Raw genomic sequence first — 12,268 nt, 5'->3', positions numbered from 1 at the left:
TAATAAATGATAAATAAATAATAAATGGGTTGTACTTGTATAGCGCTTTTCTACCTTCAAGGTACTCAAAGTGCTTTGACACTACTTCCACATTTACCCGTTCACACACACATTCACACACTGATGGAGGGAGCTGCCATGCAAGGCGCCAACCAGCACCCATCAGGAGCAAGGGTGAAGTGTCTTGCTCAGGACACAACGGACGTGACGAGGTTGGTACTAGGTGGGATTTGAACCAGGGACCCTAGGGTTGCGCACGGCCACTCTCCGACTGCGCCACGCCGCCCCGATACAACAATTTTAATGGGCATATTTACTCCAAACTGCTGGATTGTGCCATATGTTGAATATTTTAGCAAGATCTAACAACTGAAATCAAAATCAAAAGTGTGAATTTTCCAATGAACAACTTGTAGTTTCAAGCATTGATTTACAGTATCTAAGAGTACAATATTAGCATACTTAAATAATGCAAGTGAGTAATAATCTGTGATCTGTTGTGATTAATCATAATTCAAAAGTGTGATTAATCCAGTTATAAAACAATCTTTTGTCAACACAAATACAATTAAGCCCTCGTGCAGTTGTTTAATTTGAATTACTTTTTTAGGGATTAAACCAGGGGTCGGGAACCTTTTTGGCCGAGAGAGCCATGAAAGCCAAATATTTTAAAATGTATTTCAGTGAGAGCCATATAATATGTTTTTAACACTGAATAAAATTAAATACGTGCATATTTAAGTAAGACCAACATTTTTAGAGAATAATAAGTCTCTTATTCTTTTTAATAACATTGTTATTGGAGCGGTACATCTCGGATGGTAGAGTGGCCGTGCCAGCAACTTGAGGGTGCCAGGTTCAATCCCCGCTTCCGCCATCCTAGTCACTGCCGTTGTGTCCTTGGGCAAGACACTTTACCCACCTGCTCCCAGTGCCACCCACACTGGTTTAAATGTAACTTAGATATTGGGTTTCACTATGTAAAGCGCTTTGAGTCACTAGAGAAAAAGCGCTATATAAATATAATTCACTTCACAATATAATTCACTTATTCTAAAGCTAACCAATAATAAATATAATACTTCTCACCATTAATGCGACTTCTTGAACAGGTGCGATAAAAAATGGATGGTTGGATTAAAATGGATGAGAATGTCTTATCTTTTGAAGGTTATTTTTAACACTGTGATTATCAGCGGGATTATTCATTACTTATTATGTTAAGCAATGCCAGCTAAGATTTATCTGAGAGCCAGATGCAGTCATCAAAAGAGCCACATCTGGCTCTAGAGCCATAGGTTCCCTACCCCTGGATTAAACCAAACAATACAAAAAGTGGAGCTCCAATGAAGAATAAATATACCAAATAATCTGCCAAAAAACAAAAATATTTAATTGACTTATTTAAATCTAATTTCACTTCAGATAGGCAAATTGGTCTAATAGTCAGCTATTTTGATATTTGTTTATAAAAAGTGCATTAAAATAATATTTGGTATGAGATTTGTGTTAGAAATTACAACGCTTCAAATCAATTTCAACGATTTGCTCTTTTTTTCATTACATAGTCATTTTACTTGCATTTTTACTGTTGATCTTATTGCAATAATATTTTGTGGGCCAACAAAACTCACTGGCACTCATCGAGGGCGGACACTCCCCTTTCCTCTCCCTTATCTCTCCTGCTTGCTTTTTTTAAAAGTCTTATCTTGTCTTAACTTTCTTGTTGCCTCTATTTGCACTGCTCTCCAAATCTAAACATTGGAACTATTTAACTGGCCTCAACGAAATTGACCGGATCTTAGGTTTGGGGGAACCTGCTTGTCTTGACGGAGCGGTTGTTGCTGGACACACGACAGACTCGTGGGAGAAGAAGGAGTGCCGCGTGCCTGGCGACTAGAGATGTGCGGTTTGCGGTCTCATCCGCGGATTCCGCGGATAAACCGCGGGTTGGGCGGTTGACATGACGATAAAATAGATTTTAATTAGATTTGGGCGGGTGGCGGTTGAACCATTCGGAAATATTTGATATACATGGTTCAGGGATCGGTATCCATTACCACTCAAAGAGCCATTTAGGACTTGTGTCACAAAGCGAAGAAGACAATAGGAGACGCCAACGTTCTCTAGAATGACTGCCAGCAGTCACCCAGATAATAATTATCAGGACGTGCCATGAAGCCTTTGACTTTGTCACCTTCTACAACATGTACGACCTGCTTGCCAGTCCAGTAACATGTTGTGTGTGGCTTCCACGGCTACATGCACACGACTGCAAGGCAACACTGGGTGACACAGAGTACACTAATGGTTGTGATATGAACAATTTTAACACTCTTACTAATATGCGCCACGCTGTGAACAAATACCCAGAATCCTTTGCATCCGTGACACTTCCTGAATATATTTTACACCCCTCATACAACAAACTCTCTTCTTGTCTTTCATGGACACACACCTGTTGTTGTTGACTTTGGACTGACTGGCAAGAACACCAAGGCCGCGGAGCAGAGACACGCGGCAGGCTTACACACACGCATGCATCCACTAAAATACACACTACGCACACATACCCCAATGCCCATCGAACGCCCTTGAGACAAATCTCTTAAAGGGGAACATTATCACCAGACCTATGTAAGCATCAATATATACCTTGATGTTGCAGAAAAAAGACCATATATTTTTTTAACCGATTTCCGAACTCTAAATGGGTGAATTTTGGCGAATTAAACGCCTTTCTGTTCATCGCTCTTTTTGCGATGACGTCAGAACGTGACGTGACCTAGGTAATACAGCTGCCATTTTCATTGTCAACACATTACAAACACCGGGTCTCAGCTCTGTTTCATTCTATTTTTTCGACTATTTTTTGGAATGGGTGTGTTGTCGGAGGGTGTAACAATACTAACAGGGAGGGATTCAAGTTGCACCACTGGCCCGAAGATGTGAAAGTGTCTGCCGCCAGACCCCCATTAAATGTACCAAAGTGTCTCCACATTTTACCGGCGATGACAGACATGACGCAGAGATGTATGGATAACCTACAGATGCATTTGCAACGATAAATTCAACGAAATCACAAAGGTGAGTTTTGTTGATGTTGACTTATGTGCTAATCAGACATATTTGGTTGCGGCGTGACTGCTAGCTAATCGATGCTAACATGCTATGCTAATCGATGCTAACATGCTATTTACCGGCGGTGCTAAAGCAGACATGGCACAGAGATGTATGGATAACCTGCAGATGCATTTGCAACTATAAAGTCAACGAATTCACAAAGTTGAGTTTTGTTGATGTTGACTGCCAGCTAATCGATGCTAACATGCTACGCTAATCGATGCTAACATGCTATTTACCGGCAGTGCTAAAACAGACATGGCACAGAGATGTATGGATAACCTGCATATGCATTTGCAACTATATTACGTTTCCTTCCACCCACATTTAATGCGAAAAAAAACACTTACCAATCGAAGGATTTAAGTTGCTCCAGTGTCACAAGATGCGAAAGTCCTGATCGTTTGGTCCGCACATTTTACCGGCGATGCTAACGCAGCTATTCGGCCATGCTATGGCTATTAATAGCGTCAATAGCTATTCGCTCAATAGCTTCAGTTTCTTCTTTAATACTTTCATACTCCAACCATCCGTTTCAATACATGCGTAAATTGTTGAATTGCTTGAGCCACTGAAATCTGAGTCTGAATCCAAGCTAATGTCGCTATATCTTGCTGTGGTATTCGCCGTTGTTTGTTTACATTGGCAGCACTGTATGACGTCACAGGGAAATGGATAGTCGCATTGCAAATAGCGAAAATCAAGCACTTTAAAGCTTTTTTTAGGGATATTCGGGGACCGGTAAAATTTTGAAAAAAACTTCAAAAAATACAACAAGCCACTGGGACCTGATTTTTATTGTTTTTAACCCTTTTGAAATTGTGATAATGTTCCCCTTTAAGGGTGATGGATGGATGAGCAGCGCCTGAAGGGCTGCAGCCTGCAAGGTAGCCCCCACTCCCTCCCCTCTGTTGCAAGCCACGAGATGTATGTTGTAATATGTATATGTGCTTTGCTATGGAGGTTTTTTCCTACTCAGAGCCCAGTGTAGATTGTATTTTTATACTCATCCTCCCCCAGCGTTGACCTTTTTCCCTTCTTTTACGGGGCGCCTTGTGGCGACCCATCAGCGTTTCTGTTCTCTAACCATGTACACTGTTTTGTTTGTCTAATCTTGAACGGGTTTGTGCTGAAAACAAAGTTTTGTTGTACTTGTGCAATGACAATAAAGACCTACCTAAGTACGTAATTTAAGATACCGTATCTCCTTGAATTGCCGCAGGGCATATAGTATGCGCCTGCCTTGAATTAGTGCCGGGTCAAACTCGCTTCCCAAAATAATTATCGCATGCTTAGTATTACTGCCTGGTCAAACTCGTGACGTCACGAGTGATACTTCCCCTGTCCTCATTTTCAAAATGGAGGAGGCTGATTTCAATACCGGTAATTTGAAATCGCATAAAGGGAATAAGATTAAGACATTCAGTCGGATTTAAGGTCCAAGCTTACATCACACACAATTTTTTACTGCATTCCTTTGGTAAGTGCCGAAATGAGAAGAGGTTTTAAAATAATAAGCGCATGCTTACTTTTACCGCATGCCTTTGGTAAGCGCAGGAATGAGAAGAGGTTTTAAATTAGTTAGCGCCCCGGCGGCAATTCAAGGAAATACAGTAAGTGAACAAAAAATAAACATGTTTAATTATATATTTGATTTTATATTTTTTCTTGTAAAGTGCACCCAGATATCATAACAGTGGTTCATTTAAAAGTCTTTTGATACACTGAAGTGTGTGTGTTCGTGTATTTCTACCCTTCGTTAGACATCAACAAGGAAAAGTACCTTCCATATAAGCACCGGTGAACAAGTTAGGACCCAAATCATGGTCCCAATACGGAAAACCATTGCATCTAATAGAGAATGTCTCATTTGCACCCCTGGTGGTGAAATCTGTTAAAATTAGAGTGGTCCCAAAAAGAAGGGATTTTTCAAATTGACTGTGTCTCTCAGTGGCCTAGTGGTTAGAGCGTCCGCCCTGAGATCAGAAGGTTGTGAGTCCAAACCCCAGCCGAGTCATACCAAAAACTATACCCATTACCTGCCTGCTTGGCACTCAGCATCAAGGGTTGGAATTGGGGGTTAAATCACCAAAAATGATTCCTGGGCGCAGCCACCGCTGCTGCTCACTGCTCCCCTCACCTCCCAGGGGGTGATCAAGGAGATGGGTCAAATGCAGAGGACAAATTTCACCACACCAAGAGTGTGTGAGACAATCATTGGTACTTTAACTTTAACTTTAACTTAACTTTTAAAAGTGCTCCCTCTCTGGCCAACATATGTAATAACGTGTGTGTAAGAAATTGAAATATGCCCCCTTGGACCAAAATTAATTTAAAAAAAAAATCTATAAATATGTATATATAGAGACATATTGTCATAACTTGAAATAAATAATGAAAATCAAAAACCAATAACAGAAAAAAACTATTAACTAAAAGCGTACCTTTGTTTTATATTTGAATAGCATGCATATATTATTAATGTTGGAAATACAAATCTTTATATATCTAGATAGGGTCCTAAAGAAGTAGGCATTTTTCGTAGGTCTCGAGAAGGTAAGAAAAACAATAGTGTGTTTGTGTGTGTGTGTGTGTGAGTAAGATAATAAGAGACACGAGAACATCATCTGCTTTCTACTGTAATAAGAGTGCACTTCAGCACCCTTTTATTTCCTTCGCTTGAGGCTATTATTTTACAAACTAGATATAAAAGGACATAAATAAATGTCATAAGTTACATGTACCTACATCTCCTTGACAAAACAAAATACAAATAATAACATGATCATGTCAAAAAGGAACAAAAACAGATGTTAGATCTACAGGACTAGATCATATGGCATTGGAAGGCATACAAATAACATTAGCATCTGTCTTTTGTTCATTTTTTTTCTTCTGTTTTTGTGTGTTTTGTCCAACCGTCAGACATTGAAGTAAAGGAAAACATATTTTACAGTACATTCTGGTTTCCTTCCCAACACGTCTTGCATATTTCCGAACCTTTCTATTTGATAGCTAAAACACAAAAGTTGCCAAGAGGGAAACAGCAGTCAGGCTGTTTTAAGGACAGAGGTGGTTTTAAAAAGTCGATGTGTTTCAAACATTCACACTCACGCACGCACACTTTGTAAAATGAGCAAAATAATGTCCATCATGTAATACCTGTATCATTTTTTTTCTGGAATAAAATAACAAAAATCTCTTCTGTGAGATTTTGTCCTCGCACGGATGTGTCTCAATATAAATTGTAGTTTCACTGTGGACAAACTGATTTTTAGGCCCACTTGTTCATAATACTGAGTTTAAAATCATATTGTTCCGAAAAGCTCTTGACACATTTTCTATCATTTGTTTTTTTCAGTGACTCCTAACAAAAAAAAAAAACACCCTTTCCTCGCCCAACCTCCATAATGACCGGCAAATGGACAGTTGAGGTGGTACCTCGCTTTCCGTATGATTTTGTTTTTGCCCAATTTTTCCATGGTTTACGTATGCCTCGGTTGTCGTACAGCCAATCGTATCACGTGTCCAAAGAAATAATGTCTATGAACGAATTACTACAGTCTGTGCTTTTTTTTTTAACATAAATATATATATATACATATATATATATATATATATATATATATATATATATATATATATATATATACATATATATATATATGGCAGAAAAAAACCCCAACAAACTACCACGGGGTCAAAGAAAGTTGTGAGTGCCAGCATTTTGATAAAAAAGGTGATAAACAGGGTATATATATATATATATATATATATATATATATATATATACACATATATATATATATATATATATATATAAATATATACACATATATCTACATATATATATATACATATACACATATATACACACACACACACACATATATATATATATATATATATATATATATATATATATATATACATATACACATATACACACACACACACACATATATATATATATATATATATATATATATATATATATATATATATATATATATATATACACACATTTATATATATATATATATATATATAGTCAAAGTTTCTGTGGTTTATCCTTTGAACAGTGCTCAATACCGGAGTAGAGCAGAATTTACGTTAGGTCAGGAAAAAACACAGAGGCTATTTCATCCCTACAGGCTTGTCAGGGGATTTTATATATATTTAATAACCTGAGAAACAGGCTTGTCGGGATGAAGTAGCCTCTGTGTTTTTTCCTGACCTAACATCTATATATATATATATATATATATATATATATATATATATATATATATATATATATATATATAAAACAAATATTTGGTATTGTTATTATTTTTAGGCATAAAAATGGCTAAATAAATAAAAATCAATAATGCAGTCATATTGGCCACTAAAAGACACCAAACCAATCTGAGTGTGCTGTTCAGTATCGTGGCCACTGGTTGGCTCAGCCACATCCAGCATTACTTATCTGAATGAAAGACTGAAAGGTATTTTTTCATGTCTGGAGGGCTCTCATAATGTTGAGAAACGTATTAAGAAGGTAGTTCTCGCTATGAACATATTTGATTTATAATTAATTCATTTAATCACGATCATGTCCGGAACCAATTAACAGCAATGATAAGAGACAGCTGTATTTTACATTGTGTTCTGCTTGGATAACTATAATAATTCTCTATAAAATGTGTTTAGTGTTTATATTTTTGCGTGTCTGGAACGGATTTATCATTGAATGGAAATCAATTTGGTCCTTGTCGGACATAAACGGAGGTACCGCTGTACACATGTCCAATGACGTCTCACACACACACACACTTCATCCACACATTGAAATCAAACAAAATAAAGTGGAAAAACACAAATTGGAAACCTTGATATTTTTCTTTTTTAAAAAGCCCATCAGCCACATGAACAGACCCTGCTGGACTATATTACATTCCTGGCATAGTCCTGTTATCCTTCATAGTGTTCCAGTACTGTGCTTGCATGGTATCAAGCACACATGAGGGAAAAGGTCAGGTGGACATGTCAGGTACTTGAGGGGGATTCAGCACCTGAGTGTCAGAGGGGAGGAAGAATTCTGGGCGTGGTAAACGGAGGCAAGATCCGGTTTGGGATGGACATCAGCAGCTGGGGAGCATAATAGAGACTCATTACTTTTTAGTACACAACGTTACTTATTGAAAAATAATGCATATAACAAACAGTCTTTCAATGGCGTTTTAACTCCATGCCTGATTTATGCAATATCTATCAAATCTCTATTAGGGTCATATGTGACACTTTGTGTGAGAGGTTGAACCCCTTGGACTTGTTACCAGGCTTACAATATACAAACCCCGTTTCCATATGAGTTGGGAAATTGTGTTAGATGTAAATATAAACAGAATACAATGATTTGAAAATCTTTTTCAACCCATATTCAGTTGAATGCACTACAAAGACAATATATTTGATGTTTAAACTCAAAAACTTTTTTTTTTGCAAATAATAATTAACTTAGAATTTCATGGCTGCAACATTTGCCAGAGTAGTTGGGAAAGGGCATGTTGAGCCCTGTATTACATCATCTTTTTCTTTTAACAACACTCAATAAACGTTTGGGAACTGAGGAAACTAATTGTTGAAGCTTTGAAAGTGGAATTCTTTCCCATTCTTGTTTTATGTAGAGCTTCAGTCGTTCAACAGTCCGGGTCTTCGCTGTCGTATTTTACGCTTCATAATTGCTACATGATTCCCGGGCGCGGTTCCGCTGCTGCCCACTGCTCCCCTCACCTCCCAGGGGGTGATCAAGGGTGATGGGTCAAATGCAGAGAATAATTTCGCCACATCTAGTATGTGTGTGACAATCATTGGTACTTTGACTTTAACTTTATAATGCGCCACACATGTTCCATGAGAGACAGGTCTGGACTGCAGGCAGGCCAGGAAAGTACCCGCACTCTTTTTTTACGAAGCCACGCTGTTGTAACACGTGCTGAATGTGGCTAGCATTGTCTTGCTGAAATAAGCAGGGGCGTCCATGAAAAAGACGGTGCTTAGATGGCAGCATATGTTGTTCCAAAACCTGTATGTACCTTTCAGCATTAATGGTGCCTTCACTGATGTGTAAGTTACCCATGCCTTGGGCACTAATGCACCCCCATACCATCACAGATGCTGGCTTTTGAACTTTGCGTCGATAACAGTCTGGATGGTGTCTAATATTTCCAAAAACAATTTGAAATGTGGACTCGTCAGACCACAAAACACTTTTCTTCTTTGCATCAGTACATCTTAGATGATCTCAGGCTCAGAGAAGCCGGCGGCGTTTCTGGATGTTGTTGATAAATGGCTTTCGCTTTGCACAGTAGAGCTTTAATTTGCACTTACAGATGTAACGACAAACTGCATATAGTGACAGTGGTTTTCTGAAGTGTTCCTGAGCCCATGTGGTGATATCCTTTAGAGATTGATGTCGGTTTTTGATACACTGCCGTCTGAGGGATCGAAGATCACGGTCATTCAATGTTGGTTTCCGGCAATGCTGCTTACGTGGAGTGATTTCTCCAGATTTTCTGAACCTTTTGATGATATGATGGAGCGTAGATGTTGAAATCCCTATAAGTCTTGCAATTGCACTTTGAGAAACGTTGTTCTTAAACTGTTTGACTATTTGCTCACGCAGTTGTGGACAAAGAGGTATACCTCGCCCCATTCTTTCTTGTGAAAGACTGAGCATTTTTTGGGAAGCTGTTTTTATACCCAATCATGGCACCCACCTGTTCCCAATTAGCCTGCACACCTGTGGGATGTTCCAAATAAGTGTTTGATGAGCATTCCTCAACTTTATCAGTATTTATTGCCACCTTTCCCAACTTCTGTGTCACGTGTTGCTGGCATCAAATTCTAAAGTTAATGATTATTTGCAAAAAAAAAAAAAATGTTTATCAGTTTGAACATCAAATACCGTATTTCCTTAAAATTGCCGCAGGGCATATAGTATGCGCCTGCCTTGAATTACTGCCGGGTCAAACTCGCTTCCGAAAATAATTAGCGCATGCTTAGTATTACTGCCTGGTCAAACTCGTGACGTCACGAGTGACACTTCCCCTGTCATCATTTTCAAAATGGAGGAGGCTGATTTCAATACCGGTAATTTGAAATCGCATGAAGGGAAGAAGATTAAGAGCTATTCAGTCGGATTTAAGGTCCAAGCTTACATCACACTCAAATTTGTACTGCATACCTTTTGTAAGTGCCGGAGTGAGAAGAGGTTTTACAATAATTAGCACATGCTTACTTTTACCGCATGCCTTTGATAAGCGCAGGAGTGAGAAGAGGTTTTAAATTAATTATCGTCCCGGCGGAAATTCAAGGAAATACGGTATGTTGTCTTGTAGCATATTCAACTGAATATGGGTGGAAAATGTTATTCAAATCATTGTATTCCGTTTATATGTATATATATATCTAACACAATTTCCCAACTCATATGGAAACGGGGTTTGTACACAAACAACCATTCACACTCACATTCCTATTAGGGATGGGCAGTATGGCCTAAAATATATATTGCGATAAATAATGCATTGTCTTGTAATAACGATATACATCACAATTTGGTACATAAATTATATTAATTTCAAAACGGGTTAGAAAGGCTCCTTATGAAGCTGCTGACGTATGCAGTAACATGTTGCCTCATTTCCGGTTGTATTATTTGATCAACATTATTATTATTATAGGGATTCACGGTGGAAGAGGGGTTAGTGCGTCTGCCTCACAATACGAAGGTCCTGAGTAGTCCTGGGTTCAATCCCGGGCTCAGGATCTTTATGTGTGGATTTTGCATGTCCTCCCTGCATCGTACTAACTGATACTAAACATGGTACAGCTACTGTTCATATTTTTATCGATTCGTCCACCCTCGTTTACATTCAAAAGCGCGAGTAATCTATAACCTGTCCAGTAGTCTTCCGGTGATAGCAGTACTTGTAAAAAACACAGTTCATTTGTTGCAATGAAGGCCAGGATAAGTGATTAAGAAGCAGTCCTGCACTGTAGAGGGACATTAGTCGCTAGCTTGCTACGTTGCGTTGAAGACACATTCATTGGCTTGTCGCTGTCAAATTTAAGGGACACAGAACGTGTCATAAAATGGAATACAAAGCGCTATTGTCATCCGAATATATATCATTGATATCTTACAATATATTCTGTGTCCAGTGTATAATCGCAGGCAAGGCTGTTAACCAACTTCACCGGGATGCGTTTTTAAAAATAAATAATCTGAAATTGCGCCTTACATGTAGTGATCTTATCCTTTAATTACAAATATGTAAAACCCTATTATCAAGGTTATGGTCAGTTGTTATATTTGACAAAATATTACGAAACATTTCTTAATAAAAAAACCTGATGAGTTCTCAGAATGTGTTTTAACATAGAGAAAACAACAACATAGATATACAGGACACTTTGATAGACAAAAGCATGGACATCCATCCATCCATTTTCCAACGCTTATTCACTTTTTGGGGTCGCCGGCGCCTATCTCAGCTACAAACGGGTAGAAGGCGGGGTACACCCTGGACAAGTCGCCACCTCATCGCAGGGCCAACACAGATAGACAGACAACATTCACACTCACATTCACACACTAGGGCCAATTTAGTGTTGCCAATCAACCTATCCCCAAGTGCATGTCTTTGGAAGTGGGAGGAAGCCGGAGTACCCGGAGGGAACCCACGCATTCACGGGGAGAACATGCAAACTCCACACAGAAAGATCCCGAGCCTGGGATTGAACCCAGGACTGCAGGACCTTCATATTGTGAGGCAGGCGCACTAACCCCTCTGCCACCGTGAAGCCAAGCATGGACATATGCCCTTCAATTTATCAATACATGCATGTATTGGTTTAAAGATACAGGGTAGGTTCAACCGACGGCAGTTTTTCGTCAATCATCCACAATCCTTATGTGAGAAAAAGGAACACCTTCTTAGATTGTCACAGCGTGTCACTCAGCGCCTCGTGCTGCTAGAAAGAGGTAATGCTTGCTACGAGAAGCTACTGGAGGTGCTGCTGTATCGCTTTTGAGTTTGGAAAAGTTCCTGTTTCGCACTTTAGAACCGACTCAAGTAGTGCATACTGGTTCTCC

At 38.9% G+C, this 12,268-nt stretch overlaps 1 protein-coding gene across 4 annotated transcripts in view; it reads right to left on the bottom strand.

Moving 5' to 3' along the window:
• Positions 1 to 12,268, bottom strand: part of epha4l (eph receptor A4, like) — a 166,101-nt gene that overhangs the window by 45,002 nt on the left and 108,831 nt on the right. For 2 of the 4 annotated variants that reach the window (XM_061918867.1, XM_061918870.1), the window contains one exon: positions 7,994 to 8,256. The exons of the other annotated variants lie outside the window; for them this stretch is intronic. The gene's annotated coding sequence lies outside the window, so the exon portion shown is untranslated. Of the gene's footprint in view, positions 1 to 7,993; positions 8,257 to 12,268 lie in introns of those variants that run through there. 4 annotated transcript variants of the gene reach the window in all.

The sequence above is a fragment of the Nerophis ophidion genome, linkage group LG13 (genome assembly GCF_033978795.1).
Source record: "Nerophis ophidion isolate RoL-2023_Sa linkage group LG13, RoL_Noph_v1.0, whole genome shotgun sequence".
Taxonomy (NCBI): Eukaryota; Metazoa; Chordata; class Actinopteri; order Syngnathiformes; family Syngnathidae; genus Nerophis; species Nerophis ophidion.
The sequence above is the reverse complement of the archived record's forward strand: the minus strand, read 5'-3'. Positions and strand labels throughout refer to the sequence as shown.